This window comes from Mustelus asterias, unplaced genomic scaffold, assembly GCF_964213995.1.
Source record: "Mustelus asterias unplaced genomic scaffold, sMusAst1.hap1.1 HAP1_SCAFFOLD_1709, whole genome shotgun sequence".
Classification (NCBI taxonomy): Eukaryota; Metazoa; Chordata; class Chondrichthyes; order Carcharhiniformes; family Triakidae; genus Mustelus; species Mustelus asterias.
Window position 1 is genome coordinate 313 of NW_027591654.1, and position 15,683 is coordinate 15,995.

At 57.6% G+C, this 15,683-nt stretch overlaps 1 protein-coding gene across 1 annotated transcript in view; it reads left to right on the top strand.

Moving 5' to 3' along the window:
• Positions 1–1,935: 1,935 nt before the first annotated feature.
• LOC144488612 (phospholipase A2 inhibitor gamma subunit B-like) overlaps positions 1,936–15,683 on the top strand; it is a 61,322-nt gene continuing 47,574 nt past the window's right edge. The window contains exon 1 of the mRNA XM_078206672.1: positions 1,936–1,954. The gene's annotated coding sequence lies outside the window, so the exon portion shown is untranslated. The remainder of the gene's footprint in view (positions 1,955–15,683) is intronic.

Below are 15,683 nucleotides of genomic sequence, written 5' to 3' on the forward strand. Positions count from 1 at the left end.
GGAGGGATGGGTTGGTAAGTTTGCCGACGACACAAAGGTTGATGGGGTTGTGGATAGTCTGGAAGGATGTCAGAAGTTACAGAGGAACATAGATAGGATGCAAGACTGGGCACAGAAGTGGCAGATGGACTTCAACCCAGATAAATGCGTAGTGGTCCATTTTGGCAGGTCAAATGGGATGAAGGAGTACAATATAAAGGGAAAGACTCTTAGTACTGTAGAGGATCAGAAGGACCTTGGGGTCCGGGTCCATAGGACTCTAAAATCGGCCCTGCAGGTGGAGGAGGTGGTTAAGAAAGTGTATGGTGTGCTGGCCTTTATCAATTGAGGGATTGAGTTTAGGAGTCCGGGGATAATGATGCAGCTATATAAGACCCTCGTCAGACCCCACTTGGAGTACTGTGCTCAGTTCTGGTCGCCTCATTACAGGAAGGATGTGGAAAAGATTGAAAGGGTGCAGAGGAGATTTACAAGGATGTTGCCTGGATTGAGTGGCATGCCTTATGAGGATAGGCTGAGGGAGCTCGGTCTTTTCTCCTTGGAGAGACGAAGGATGAGAGGAGACCTAATAGAGGTGTATAAGATGTTGAGAGGCATAGATCGGGTGGACTCTCAGAGGCTTTTTCCCAGGGTGGAAATGTCTGCTACGAGAGGACACAGGTTTGAGGTGCTGGGGTGTAGGTACAGGGGAAATGTTAGGGGAAGTTTTTCACACAGAGGGTGGAGGGCGAGTGGAATCGGCTGCCGTCAGTGGTGGTGGAGGCAAACTCAACAGGGTCTTTTAAGAGACTCCTGGATGAGTACATGGGACTTAATAGGATGGAGGGTTATAGGTAGGCCTAAAAGGTAGGGATATGTTCGGCACAACTTGTGGGGCCAAAGAGCCTGTTTTGTGCTGTAGTTTTCTGTGTGTCTATAACAGGAGAGGACAGGGGAGAACAGGACAGGGGAGGACAGGACAGGGGAGGGGAGGACAGGACAGGGGAGGACAGGGGAGGGGAGGACAGGACAGGGGAGGACAGGGGAGGGGAGGACAGGAGAGGACAGGACAGAACAGGGGAGGACAGGGGAGGGGAGGAAAACATTTACCCCTTAACCAACATGCCCTAAGGAGAAAAACACCCAGTCAAGATGACCTGTGTCATTATCAGATTGCTGTATGTGGGATCTTGCTGTGTACAAATTGATTCCTGCGTTTCCTACAACAGCGGCCTGACTTCAGAAAGATTGTCCCCCCCCCCCCCCCCCAATCCCCCCCCCCCCACCCTCTCCCTGGCTGTGAAAGGCTGTGGGACACCCGGGGACACCCGCCCCCACCCCACCCCGGCTGTGGAAGGCTTGGGACACCCGGGGACACCCTCCCCCTCCCCACCCCGGCTGTGGAAGGCTGTGGGAACCCTGCGAGGGTGAAAGGGACTTTGAAGTGTGGTATGTCCTTTATTTGTTGGAGTTGCTTTTCTTGGCGAATGTGGCAGTTTCGAAGCACGCTCCACAATGAAGAGATTTAATGCGGCTTTATCACTTCCTCTGCTCCCAGTCTGTGCTCCCGCCTCGCTTGGCGCCTCCACCTGTTTGTCTTGTCCCTTCCAGCGAATTCTGGGTGAGGTTTACAAGCAGTCTCATTTCCGTCAGAAACCGCCTCCTCAGACTGAGTCAAACATAACAGGGATCTGCCCAGGGCATCCACACATCCTCCCCGCATCCCTCGCTGCCGAGACACAGCTCGACAGGTCACGGGGTCAGGGTTGTGAAGGGGCAAGGGTTGGAGCAACGGCCACAGAGCGAGAGCAGAGACTGGGAACGAGGGACAGACCAGCGGCTAAAACCAAAACAGAAACTGCTGGAAAATCTCAGCGGGTCTGACAGCCGCTGTGGAGAGAGAATAGAGCCAATGTTTGGAGTCTGGATGACCCTTCCTCAGAGTGTGTGGCTGGAAATCTGCCGTCCTTACCAGGTCTGGCCCATGTAACTCCAGACCCACAGCAATGTGGTTGACTCTCAACTGCCCTTCTGAAATGTCCACTCGGGGGCAATTAGTGGATAAATATACGTTCTTCCAATTCCGGCCTCTTGAGCATCCCCCGATTCCCATCGCTCCGCCATTGGCGGCCGTGCCTTCAGCTGCCCGGGGGGCCCTAAACTCTGGAATTCCCTCCCTAAACCTCTCCATTGCTCTCTGTCTCTCCATCTCTCCAACTCTCTGTCCACTTCTCCCACTATAGAACATAGAAAAACTACAGCACAAACAGGCCCTTCGGCCCACAAGTTGCGCCGGTCATGTCCCTACCTACCTAGGCTTATATATAGGCTTACCTATAACCCTCAATCCTATTAAGTCCCATGTACTCATCCAGAAGTCTCTTAAAAGACCCTATCGAGTTTGCCTCCACCACCATTGAGGGCAGCCGATTCCACTCGCCCACCACCCTCTGAGTGAAAAACTTACCCCTAACATTTCCCCTGTACCTACCCCCCAGCACCTTAAACCTGTGTCCTCTCGTAGCAGCCATTTCAGCCCTGGGAAAAAGCCTCTGAGAATCCACCCAATCTATACCTCTCAACAAGTTGTACACCTCTATCAGGACACCTCTCATCCTTCGTCTCTCCAAGGAGAAAAGACCGAGCTCCCTCAACCTATCCTCATAAGGCATGCCACTCAATCCAGGCAACATCCTTGTAAATCTCCTCTGCACCCTTTCAATCTTTTCCACATCCTTCCTGTAATGAGGCGACCAGAACTGAGCACAGTACTCCAAGTGGGGTCTGACGAGGGTCTTATAAAGCTGCATCATTATCTCCCGACTCCTAAACTCAATCCCTCGATTGATGAAGGCCAGCACACCATACGCCTTCTTAACCACCTCCTCTACCTGCGAGGCTGATTTAAGAGTCCTATGGACCCGGATCCCAAGGTCCTTCTGATTCTCTACAGTACTAAGAGTCTTACCCTTGATATTATACTCCTTCATCCCATTTGACCTGCCAAAATGGACCACGACGCATTTATCCAGGTTGAAGTCCATCTGCCACTTCTCCGCCCAGTCTTGCATTCTATCTATGTCACGCTGCAGCTTCTGACATCCCTCCAAACTATCCACAACACCACCAACCTTCGTGTCGTCGGCAAACTTACCAACCCATCCCTCCACTTCCTCATCCAGGTCATTTATGAAAATGACAAACAACAAGGGTCCCAGAACAGATCCCTGGGGCACTCCACTGGTGACCAACCTCCATTCAGAAAAAGACCCATCTACAACCACTCTCTGCCTTCTGCAGGCAAGCCAGTTCTGGATCCACAAGGCAACAGCCCCTTGGATCCCATGCCCTCTCACTTTCTCGAGAAGTCTTGCATGGGGGACCTTATCGAACGTCTTGCTGAAGTCATGTAAACCACATCGTCCGCTTTTCCTTCATCAACGCCTTTTCAATTTCCTTCTTATATCTCTCTCTCTGTCTCTCTCACTCTCTCTCCCTCTCTCATTCTCTCTGTCTCTCCCCCTCTCTTTCCCTCTTTCCAACTCTCTCTCCACTTCTCCCCCCTAACTTCTTTCTCTCTCCGTCTCTCTCTCTCTCTTTCTCTCTGTCTCTCCCCCTCTCTCTCTCTCTCTCCCACTTTCCAACTCTCTCTCCACTTCTCCCTCTCTTCTCTATCTCTCTCTCTCCCACTTTCTCTCCTCCTATCTCTCTCCCTCCCTCTTTGTGTCTCCATCCATCTCACTGTCTCTCTTTATGCCTCGCTCTCGCCTGTCCCACTTCACACCTCCCTCTACTCCTGTACTCTATCTATCTCTCCATCTCTCTATCCCTCTCTCCTGTCTTGCTCTCGCTCCCTATCCTCTGTATCTCTCTCTTCTCTCGTTCTCTGTTTGTCCCTAACTTTCTGTCTCGTTTTCTATCCTCCCCCTCTATCCCTCTCTCGCCTATCTCGCTTTCCCTCCCTCTGTCTCCTCTCTCTCTCTCTCTTTCTCTCTCCTGTCTCACTCTATCTCTATTTTTCTCTCTCTCTCTCCTTTCTCTGCCCATCTCTCAGTCACAAATTCGCTCCGTCTCACTTTCTATCTCTCTCCATCTCTCTCTTCAACACTCACTGTCTCTCCCTGTCTTTCTGGATCCCTCTCTACCCCCTCCCTCCACTCCCATCCTCCACTCCCTCCCTACCCCCTCCCTCCGCTCCCTCCCTCTGCTCCCTCCTTCTCTACCCCCTCCCTCCACTCCCTCCCTCTCTGTCCCTCCCTCTGCTCCTTCCCTCTCTATCCCCTCCCTCCACTCCCTCCCTCTCTATCCCCTCCCTCCGCTCCCTCCCTCACTCTTTATCTGACTCCATCTGCCTCCCTCCAAATTATTCTCTCTCTCTCTCTCTGTCTCTCTCTCTCTCTCTTTCACACACTCTCTCTCTCTCTCTGTCTCCATCCCTCACAATCCTTCTCTCTGATTCCCCCTCTTTCTCTCTCTCCCTCACTCTCTGACTCTCTCTCTTTCTCTCTCCCCCTCTCTCAATCACTCTTTATCTCTCTCTCTCTCTCTCCGTATCTCTCCCTCCCTACCTATCTATCTCACTCCCTCCCCCTGTCTCTCTCTGTCTCTCTCTCTCTCTCTCCTTCTCTCTCCCTCCCTTTCCCTCTGTCCCACTCTCTCTCTTTCCCTCCCTATCTCTTTCTCTCTCTCTCTCCCTCTCTCTCTCTCCCTCCCTCCTTCCCTATCTCTCTTTCTCTGTCTCTGTCTGCCTCTCTCTCTCCCTGTCTCTCTCTCCCACTCTTTCTCTTTCTCTCCCTCCCTGCCCCTGTCTCTCTCGATGTGGAGATGCCGGCGTTGGACTGGGGTAAACACAGTAAGAAGTCCCACAACACCAGGTTAAAGTCCAACAGATTTATTTGGTAGCAAAAGCCACGAGCTTTCGGAGCGCTGCTCCTTCGTCAGGTGAGTGGGAATTCTGTTCACAAACAGGGCACAGAGACACAAATTCAATTTACAAGATAATGGTTGGAATGCGAGTCTTTACAGGTAATCAAGTCTTAATGGTACAGACAATGTGAGTGGAGAGAGGGTTAAGCAGGACAGCGAGTGAGACTTTGCAAGTCCAGGCAAGTCGTAGGGATTACAGATAGTGTGACATGAACCTAAGATCCCGGTTGAGGCCTGATGCGCGATTAATTCACTCGGGAGGCTAGGACGTACCCGGGAATAAAGGCTTTTATTCACAACAAGAATAGAGCATACTGCTTAACAATACTATCCCAGACTAAGGGCCACTAGGAAGTAGCAGTGACCTTTATACTCCTGTAAGAAGGCGGAGCCAACCGGAGTGTACCACAGAACAATACCAACAGGTGGAACACCCCAACCCTAACCCCAACAGTAACAAGAGTAACATATGTACAAGTACCCATAGTGCTAACCATCTATGGTTCACCACAAGGCCGTCCTCATGTGTCTCCCTCTCCCACTCTCTCTCTCTCTCCCTCCATCGCTCCTTATTCCTCTCTCTCTCTCTCTGTCTCTCCCTCTCTTTCTCTCTGTCCCTCTCTCTCTCTCTTTCTCTTTCCCTCTCCTTCTCTCACTCCTCCTCTCCTCTCTCTCTCTCTCCGTCTCTCTCCCTCCCCCCTCTTCCTTTCCCTTTCTCTCTCTCCCCTCCCTTTCCCTCCCCCCCTCGCTCTCTCTCTCTCTCTCCCACTCTCCCCCCTTCTCTCCCTCCCCCTCTCTCTTTCACTCTCCCACTCCTTCTCTCTCCCTCCCCCCTCCCTCTTTCTCTCTCCCTCCCCCCCTCTCTCCCGCCCCGCTCTCCCTCTCTCCCTCTCCCTTCTCTGTTTCTCTCTCCCACCTCCCGCTCTCCCTCCCCCTCTCTCCCTCCCCCCTCTCTTTCTCTCTCCCCATTCTCTCTCTCCTCCCCCCTCTCTCTCTCTCCCTCCCCCTCCCCTTTCTCTCCCTCCCCCTCCCCTCTCCCCCCCTCCCCTCTCTCTCCCTCCCCCTCCCCTTTCTCTCCCTCCCCTCCCCTCTCTCCCCCTCCCCCCTCCCCTCTCCCCCCTCCCCTCTCTCCCCCTCCCCCCTCCCCTCTCTCTCCCTCTCCCCTCCCCTCTCTCTCCCTCTCCCCTCCCCTCTCTCTCCCTCCCCCCTCCCCTTTCTCTCCCTCCTCCTCCCCTCTCTCTCCCTCCCTCTCCCCTTTCTCTCCCTCCCCCTCCCCTCTCTCCCTCCCCTCCCCTCTCTCTCCCTCCCCCTCCCCTCCCCCTCCCCTCTCTCCCTCCCCCTCCCCTCTCTCCCTCCCCCCTCCCCTCTCTCTCCCTCCCCCCCCACTCTCTCCCTCCCCCCTCCCCTCTCTCTTTCCCTCCCCCCTCCATCCCTCCCCCTCCCCTCTCTCTTTCCCTCCTCCCTCCCCTCTCTCCCCCTCCCCTCTCTCTCCCTCCCCCCTCCCCTCTCTCTCCCTCCCCCTCCCCTTTCTCTCCCTCCCCCTCCCCTTTCTCTCCCTCCCCCTCCCCTCTCTCTCCCCCCTCCCCTCTCTCTCCCTCCTCCCTCCCCTCTCTCTCCCTCCCCCTCCCCTCTCTCTCCCTCCCCCTCCCCTCTCTCTCCCTCCCCCCTCTCCTCACCCCCCTCCCTCCTTCGCCCCCCCCCCCCCCCACCACCCCCCCCCCCCCCCTCCCCGCCCCTCTCCCTGGCACCCTCGCCCTCTCCTTGTTCTGTCGCTCTCTCCGAGTTGAGTCGGTGGGTGTGGATCAGGAAGTGGTTGCCTGAACAGAGTAGAAGGGAAGGAGATGTTATTGTTCTGGGAGCTGGGGTGGTGGAAAGTGTTTCCTCATTCCGGAGCCGAGGGCCCGTGCCTCAGACTTCCCTTCCTGTCAACTTAGACTGTGGAAAAGTGGGAGCAGCCACTCAGAGACACATGAGCCACAGAAAATCTGCTTTCCACAGCCTGTATCCGGATGTAAATTAACGGCTGCAGTGGACAGGTCTCCTTCATTAAGGATCTACTAACCCCAGGGGGGTGGAGGGCGGAGAGGGGGTGACACAACGTTTCCCAGCACTGGTTCCCCCAGTGTGGCTCTTGCAGGAGATTGTGGAGATTCTGGGCAATGTAGGATGATGAGGTGAGATCTCACAGAATCCCCACAGTGCAGAAGGCTATTCGGCCCATCAGGTCTATACTGAACTCTCCCAAGAGAGCGTCGTCCCAGGCCCGATCCTTGTAACCCCACAGATTTACCACGGCCAATCCAACGAACTTGCACATCTTTGGACTGTGGGAGGAAACCGGAGCACACGGAGGAAACCCAGGCAGACACGGGGAGAATGTGCAAACTCCACACAGACAGTGACCCAAGCTGGGAATTGAACCCGGGTCCCTGGCGCTGTGAGGCAGCAGTGCTAACCACTGTGCCACCGTCCCGCCCCATTGACATGTTGGAGGGTGAGTGCTGAGGGAGTGCCGCACTGTCAGAGAGTCAATACTGAGGGAGTGCCGCACTGTCAGAGAGTCAGTACTGAGGGAGTGCCGCACTGTCAGAGAGTCAGTACTGAGGGAGTGCCGCACTGTCAGAGAGTCAGTACTGAGGGAGTGCCGCACTGTCAGAGGGTCAGTACTGAGGGAGTGCCGCACTGTCAGACGGTCAGTGCTGAGGGAGGGCCGCACTGTCAGAGTGTCAGTACTGAGGGAGTGCCGCACTGTCAGAGAGTCAGTACTGAGGGAGTGCCGCACTGTCAGAGGGTCAGTACTGAGGAAGTGCCGCACTATCAGAGGGTCAGTACTGAGGGAGTGCCGCACTGTCAGAGGGTCAGTGCTGAGGGAGTGTCGCACTGTCAGAGGGTCAGTACTGAGGGAGTGCCGCACTGTCGCAGGGTCAGTGCTGAGGGAGTGCCGCACTGTCAGAGGGTCAGTACTGAGGGAGTGCTGCACTGTCAGAGGGTCATACTGAGGGAGTGCCGCACTGTCAGAGGGTCAGTACTGAGGGAGTGCCGCACTGTCAGAGGATCAGTACTGAGGGAGTGCCGCACTGTCAGAGGTTCAGTAATGAGGGAGTGCCGCACTGTCAGAGGGTCAGTACGGAGGGAGTGCCGCACTGTCAAAGGGTCAGTACTGAGGGAGTGCCGCACTGTCAGAGGGTCAGTACTGAGGGAGTGCCGCACTGTCAGAGGGTCAGTACTGAGGGAGTGCCGCACTGTCAGAGGGTCAGTACTGAGGGAGTGCCGCACTGTCAGAGGGTCAGTACTGAGGGAGTGCCGCACAGTCAGAGGGTCAGTACTGAGGGAGTGCCGCACTGTCGCAGGGTCAGTGCTGAGGGAGTGCCGCACTGTCAGAGGGTCAGTACTGAGGTAGTGCTACACTGTCAGAGGGTCATACTGAGGGAGTGCCGCACTGTCAGAGGGTCAGTACTGAGGGAGTGCCGCACTGTCAGAGGGTCAGTACTGAGGGAGTGTCGCACTGTCAGAGGGTCAGTACTGAAGGAGTGCCGCACTGTCAGAGGGTCAGTACTGAGGGAGTGCTGCACTGTCAGAGGGTCAGTACTGAGGGAGTGCCGCACTGTCAGAGGGTCAGTACTGAGGGAGTGCCGCACTGTCCGAGGTTCAGTACTGAGGGAGTGCCGCACTGTCAGAGGGTCATACTGAGGGAGTGCTGCACTGTCGGAGGGTAAGTACTGAGGGAGTGCCGCACTGTCAGAGGGTCAGTACTGAGGGAGTGCTGCACTGTCAGAGGGTCAGTACTGAGGGAGTGCTGCACTGTCAGAGGGTCAGTACTGAGGGAGTGCTGCACTGTCAGAGGGTCAGTGCTGAGGGAGTGCCGCACTGTCAGAGGGTCAGTACTGAGGGAGTGCCGCACTGTCAGAGGGTCAGTACTGAGGGAGTGCCGCACTGTCAGAGGGTCAGTACTGAGGGAGTGCCGCTCTGTCAGAGGGTCCGTACTGAGGGAGTGCTGCACTGTCAGAGGGTCCGTACTGAGGGAGTGCCGCTCTGTCAGAGCGTCAGTACTGAGGGAGTGCCACACTGTCAGAGGGTCAGTGCTGAGGGAGTGCCGCACTGTCAGAGGGTCAGTACTGAGGGAGTGCCGCACTGTCAGAGGGTGATACTGAGGGAGTGCCGCACTGTCAGAGGATCAGTACTGAGGGAGTGCCGCACTGTCAGGGGTCAGTACTGAGGGAGTGCCGCACTGTCAGAGGGTCAGTACTGAGGGAGTGCCGCACTATCAAAGGGTCAGTACTGAGGGAGTGCCGCACTGTCAGAGGGTCAGTACTGAGGGAGTGCCGCACTGTCAGTGGGTCAGTAATGAGGGACTGCCGCACTGTCAGAGGGTCAGCACTGAGGGAGCGCCGCACTGTCAGAGGGTCAGTACTGAGGGAGTGCCGCACTTCAGTGGGTCAGTACTGAGGGAGTGCCGCACTGTCAGAGGGTCAGTACTGAGGGAGTGCCGCACTGTCAGAGGGTCACTGCTGAGGGAGCGTCGCACTGTCAGAGGGTCAGTACTGAGGGAGTGCCGCACTGTCAGAGGGTCAGTACTGAGGGAGTGTCGCACTGTCAGAGGGTCAGTACTGAGGGAGTGCCGCACTGTCAGAGGGTCAGTACTGAGGGAGTGCCGCACTGTCAGAGGGTCAGTACTGAGGGGGTGCCGCACTGTCAGAGGGTCAGTACTGAGGGAGTGCTGCACTGTCAGAGGGTCAGTACTGAGGGAGTGCCGCTCTGTCAGAGGGTCCGTACTGAGGGAGTGCCGCACTGTCAGAGGGTCAGTACTGTGGGAGTGCCGCACTGTCAGAGGGTCAGTACTGAGGGAGTGCCGCACTGTCAGAGGGTCAGTGCTGAGGGAGTGCCGCTCTGTCAGAGGGTCAGTGCTGAGGGAGTGCTGCACTGTCAGAGGGTCAGTACTGAGGGAGTGCCGCACTGTCAGAGGGTCAGTACAGAGGGAGTGCCGCACTGTCAGAGGGTCAGTACTGAGGGAGTGCCGCAGTGTCAGAGGGTCAGTACTGAGGGAGTGCCGCTCTGCCAGAGGGTCAGTACTGAGGGAGTGCCGCACTGTCAGAGGGTCAGTACTGAGGGAGTGCCGCACTGTCAGAGGGTCAGTACTGAGGGAGTGCCGCACTGTCGCAGGGTCAGTGCTGAGGGAGTGCCGCACTGTCAGAGGGTCAGTACTGAGGGAGTGCCGCACTGTCGCAGGGTCAGTGCTGAGGGAGTGCCGCACTGTCAGAGGGTCAGTACTGAGGGAGTGCTGCACTGTCAGAGGGTCATACTGAGGGAGTGCCGCACTGTCAGAGGGTCAGTACTGAGGGAGTGCCGCACTGTCAGAGGATCAGTACTGAGGGAGTGCCGCACTGTCAGAGGTTCAGTAATGAGGGCGTGCCGCACTGTCAGAGGGTCAGTACGGAGGGAGTGCCGCACTGTCAAAGGGTCAGTACTGAGGGAGTGCCGCACTGTCAGAGGGTCAGTACTGAGGGAGTGCCGCACTGTCAGAGGGCCAGTACTGAGGGAGTGCCGCACTGTCAGAGGGTCAGTACTGAGGGAGTGCCGCACTGTCAGAGGGTCAGTACTGAGGGAGTGCCGCACTGTCAGAGGGTCAGTACTGAGGGAGTGCCGCACTGTCGCAGGGTCAGTGCTGAGGGAGTGCCGCACTGTCAGAGGGTCAGTACTGAGGGAGTGCTACACTGTCAGAGGGTCATACTGAGGGAGTGCTGCACTGTCAGAGGGTCCGTACTGAGGGAGTGCCGCTCTGTCAGAGCGTCAGTACTGAGGGAGTGCCACACTGTCAGAGGGTCAGTGCTGAGGGAGTGTCGCACTGTCAGAGGGTCAGTACTGAAGGAGTGCCGCACTGTCAGAGGGTCAGTACTGAGGGAGTGCTGCACTGTCAGAGGGTCAGTACTGAGGGAGTGCCGCACTGTCAGAGGGTCAGTACTGAGGGAGTGCCGCACTGTCCGAGGTTCAGTACTGAGGGAGTGCCGCACTGTCAGAGGGTCATACTGAGGGAGTGCTGCACTGTCGGAGGGTAAGTACTGAGGGAGTGCCGCACTGTCAGAGGGTCAGTACTGAGGGAGTGCTGCACTGTCAGAGGGTCAGTACTGAGGGAGTGCTGCACTGTCAGAGGGTCAGTACTGAGGGAGTGCTGCACTGTCAGAGGGTCAGTGCTGAGGGAGTGCCGCACTGTCAGAGGGTCAGTACTGAGGGAGTGCCGCACTGTCAGAGGGTCAGTACTGAGGGAGTGCCGCACTGTCAGAGGGTCAGTACTGAGGGAGTGCCGCTCTGTCAGAGGGTCCGTACTGAGGGAGTGCTGCACTGTCAGAGGGTCCGTACTGAGGGAGTGCCGCTCTGTCAGAGCGTCAGTACTGAGGGAGTGCCACACTGTCAGAGGGTCAGTGCTGAGGGAGTGCCGCACTGTCAGAGGGTCAGTACTGAGGGAGTGCCGCACTGTCAGAGGGTGATACTGAGGGAGTGCCGCACTGTCAGAGGATCAGTACTGAGGGAGTGCCGCACTGTCAGGGGTCAGTACTGAGGGAGTGCCGCACTGTCAGAGGGTCAGTACTGAGGGAGTGCCGCACTATCAAAGGGTCAGTACTGAGGGAGTGCCGCACTGTCAGAGGGTCAGTACTGAGGGAGTGCCGCACTGTCAGTGGGTCAGTAATGAGGGACTGCCGCACTGTCAGAGGGTCAGCACTGAGGGAGCGCCGCACTGTCAGAGGGTCAGTACTGAGGGAGTGCCGCACTTCAGTGGGTCAGTACTGAGGGAGTGCCGCACTGTCAGAGGGTCAGTACTGAGGGAGTGCCGCACTGTCAGAGGGTCACTGCTGAGGGAGCGTCGCACTGTCAGAGGGTCAGTACTGAGGGAGTGCCGCACTGTCAGAGGGTCAGTACTGAGGGAGTGTCGCACTGTCAGAGGGTCAGTACTGAGGGAGTGCCGCACTGTCAGAGGGTCAGTACTGAGGGAGTGCCGCACTGTCAGAGGGTCAGTACTGAGGGGGTGCCGCACTGTCAGAGGGTCAGTACTGAGGGAGTGCTGCACTGTCAGAGGGTCAGTACTGAGGGAGTGCCGCTCTGTCAGAGGGTCCGTACTGAGGGAGTGCCGCACTGTCAGAGGGTCAGTACTGTGGGAGTGCCGCACTGTCAGAGGGTCAGTACTGAGGGAGTGCCGCACTGTCAGAGGGTCAGTGCTGAGGGAGTGCCGCTCTGTCAGAGGGTCAGTGCTGAGGGAGTGCTGCACTGTCAGAGGGTCAGTACTGAGGGAGTGCCGCACTGTCAGAGGGTCAGTACAGAGGGACTGCCGCACTGTCAGAGGGTCAGTACTGAGGGAGTGCCGCAGTGTCAGAGGGTCAGTACTGAGGGAGTGCCGCTCTGCCAGAGGGTCAGTACTGAGGGAGTGCCGCACTGTCAGAGGGTCAGTACTGAGGGAGTGCCGCACTGTCAGAGGGTCAGTACTGAGGGAGTGCCGCACTGTCGCAGGGTCAGTGCTGAGGGAGTGCCGCACTGTCAGAGGGTCAGTACTGAGGGAGTGCCGCACTGTCGCAGGGTCAGTGCTGAGGGAGTGCCGCACTGTCAGAGGGTCAGTACTGAGGGAGTGCTGCACTGTCAGAGGGTCATACTGAGGGAGTGCCGCACTGTCAGAGGGTCAGTACTGAGGGAGTGCCGCACTGTCAGAGGATCAGTACTGAGGGAGTGCCGCACTGTCAGAGGTTCAGTAATGAGGGAGTGCCGCACTGTCAGAGGGTCAGTACGGAGGGAGTGCCGCACTGTCAAAGGGTCAGTACTGAGGGAGTGCCGCACTGTCAGAGGGTCAGTACTGAGGGAGTGCCGCACTGTCAGAGGGTCAGTACTGAGGGAGTGCCGCACTGTCAGAGGGTCAGTACTGAGGGAGTGCCGCACTGTCAGAGGGTCAGTACTGAGGGAGTGCCGCACTGTCAGAGGGTCAGTACTGAGGGAGTGCCGCACTGTCGCAGGGTCAGTGCTGAGGGAGTGCCGCACTGTCAGAGGGTCAGTACTGAGGGAGTGCTACACTGTCAGAGGGTCATACTGAGGGAGTGCCGCACTGTCAGAGGGTCAGTACTGAGGGAGTGCCGCACTGTCAGAGGGTCAGTACTGAGGGAGTGTCGCACTGTCAGAGGGTCAGTACTGAAGGAGTGCCGCACTGTCAGAGGGTCAGTACAGAGGGAGTGCTGCACTGTCAGAGGGTCAGTACTGAGGGAGTGCCGCACTGTCAGAGGGTCAGTACTGAGGGAGTGCCGCACTGTCCGAGGTTCAGTACTGAGGGAGTGCCGCACTGTCAGAGGGTCATACTGAGGGAGTGCTGCACTGTCGGAGGGTAAGTACTGAGGGAGTGCCGCACTGTCAGAGGGTCAGTACTGAGGGAGTGCTGCACTGTCAGAGGGCCAGTACTGAGGGAGTGCTGCACTGTCAGAGGGTCAGTACTGAGGGAGTGCTGCACTGTCAGAGGGTCAGTGCTGAGGGAGTGCCGCACTGTCAGTGGGTCAGTACTGAGGGAGTGCCGCACTGTCAGAGGGTCAGTACTGAGGGAGTGCCACACTGTCAGAGGGTCAGTACTGAGGGAGTGCCGCACTGTCAGAGGGTCAGTACTGAGGGAGTGCCGCTCTGTCAGAGGGTCCGTACTGAGGGAGTGCTGCACTGTCAGAGGGTCCGTACTGAGGGAGTGCCGCTCTGTCAGAGCGTCAGTACTGAGGGAGTGCCACACTGTCAGAGGGTCAGTGCTGAGGGAGTGCCGCACTGTCAGAGGGTCAGTACTGAGGGAGTGCCGCACTGTCAGAGGGTGATACTGAGGGAGTGCCACACTGTCAGAGGGTCAGTACTGAGGGAGTGCCGCACTGTCAGAGGGTCAGTACTGAGGGAGTGCCGCTCTGTCAGAGGGTCCGTACTGAGGGAGTGCTGCACTGTCAGAGGGTCCGTACTGAGGGAGTGCCGCTCTGTCAGAGCGTCAGTACTGAGGGAGTGCCACACTGTCAGAGGGTCAGTGCTGAGGGAGTGCCGCACTGTCAGAGGGTCAGTACTGAGGGAGTGCCGCACTGTCAGAGGGTGATACTGAGGGAGTGCCGCACTGTCAGAGGATCAGTACTGAGGGAGTGCCGCACTGTCAGGGGTCAGTACTGAGGGAGTGCCGCACTGTCAGAGGGTCAGTACAGAGGGAGTGCCGCACTGTCAGAGGGTCATACTGAGGGAGTGTCACACTGTCAGAGGATCAGTACTGAGGGAGTGCCGCACTGTCAGAGGGTCAGTAATGAGGGACTGCCGCACTGTCAGAGGGTCAGCACTGAGGGAGCGCCGCACTGTCAGAGGGTCAGTACTGAGGGAGTGCCGCACTGTCAGAGGGTCAGTACTGAGGGAGCGCCGCACTGTCAGAGGGTCAGTACTGAGGGAGTGCCGCACTATCAAAGGGTCAGTACTGAGGGAGTGCCGCACTGTCAGAGGGTCAGTACTGAGGGAGTGCCGCACTGTCAGAGGGTCAGTACTGAGGGAGTGCCGCACTGTCAGAGGGTCAGTACTGAGGGGTGCCGCACTGTCAGAGGGTCACTGCTGAGGGAGTGTCGCACTGTCAGAGGGTCAGTACTGAGGGAGTGCCGCACTGTCAGAGGGTCAGTACTGAGGGAGTGTCGCACTGTCAGAGGGTCAGTACTGAGGGAGTGCCGCACTGTCAGAGGGTCAGTACTGAGGGAGTGCCGCACTGTCAGAGGGTCACTGCTGAGGGAGTGTCGCACTGTCAGAGGGTCAGTACTGAGGGAGTGCCGCACTGTCAGAGGGTCAGTACTGAGGGAGTGTCGCACTGTCAGAGGGTCAGTACTGAGGGAGTGCCGCACTGTCAGAGGGTCAGTACTGAGGGAGTGCCGCACTGTCAGAGGGTCAGTACTGAGGGGGTGCCGCACTGTCAGAGGGTCAGTACTGAGGGAGTGCCGCACTGTCAGAGGGTCAGTACAGAGGGAGTGCCGCACTGTCAGAGGGTCAGTACTGAGGGAGTGCCGCACTGTCAGAGGGTCAGTACTGAGGGAGTGCCGCTCTGCCAGAGGGTCAGTACTGAGGGAGTGCCGCACTGTCAGAGGGTCAGTACTGAGGGAGTGCCGCACTGTCAGAGGGTCAGTACTGAGGGAGTGCCGCACTGTCGCAGGGTCAGTGCTGAGGGAGTGCCGCACTGTCAGAGGGTCAGTACTGAGGGAGTGCCGCACTGTCGCAGGGTCAGTGCTGAGGGAGTGCCGCACTGTCAGAGGGTCAGTACTGAGGGAGTGCTGCACTGTCAGAGGGTCATACTGAGGGAGTGCCGCACTGTCAGAGGGTCAGTACTGAGGGAGTGCCGCACTGTCAGAGGATCAGTACTGAGGGAGTGCCGCACTGTCAGAGGTTCAGTAATGAGGGAGTGCCGCACTGTCAGAGGGTCAGTACGGAGGGAGTGCCGCACTGTCAAAGGGTCAGTACTGAGGGAGTGCCGCACTGTCAGAGGGTCAGTACTGAGGGAGTGCCGCACTGTCAGAGGGTCAGTACTGAGGGAGTGCCGCACTGTCAGAGGGTCAGTACTGAGGGAGTGCCGCACTGTCAGAGGGTCAGTACTGAGGGAGTGCCGCACTGTCAGAGGGTCAGTACTGAGGGAGTGCCGCACTGTCGCAGGGTCAGTGCTGAGGGAGTGCCGCACTGTCAGAGGGTCAGTACTGAGGGAGTGCTACACTGTCAGAGGGTCATACTGAGGGAGTGCCGCACTGTCAGAGGGTCAGTACTGAGGGAGTGCCGCA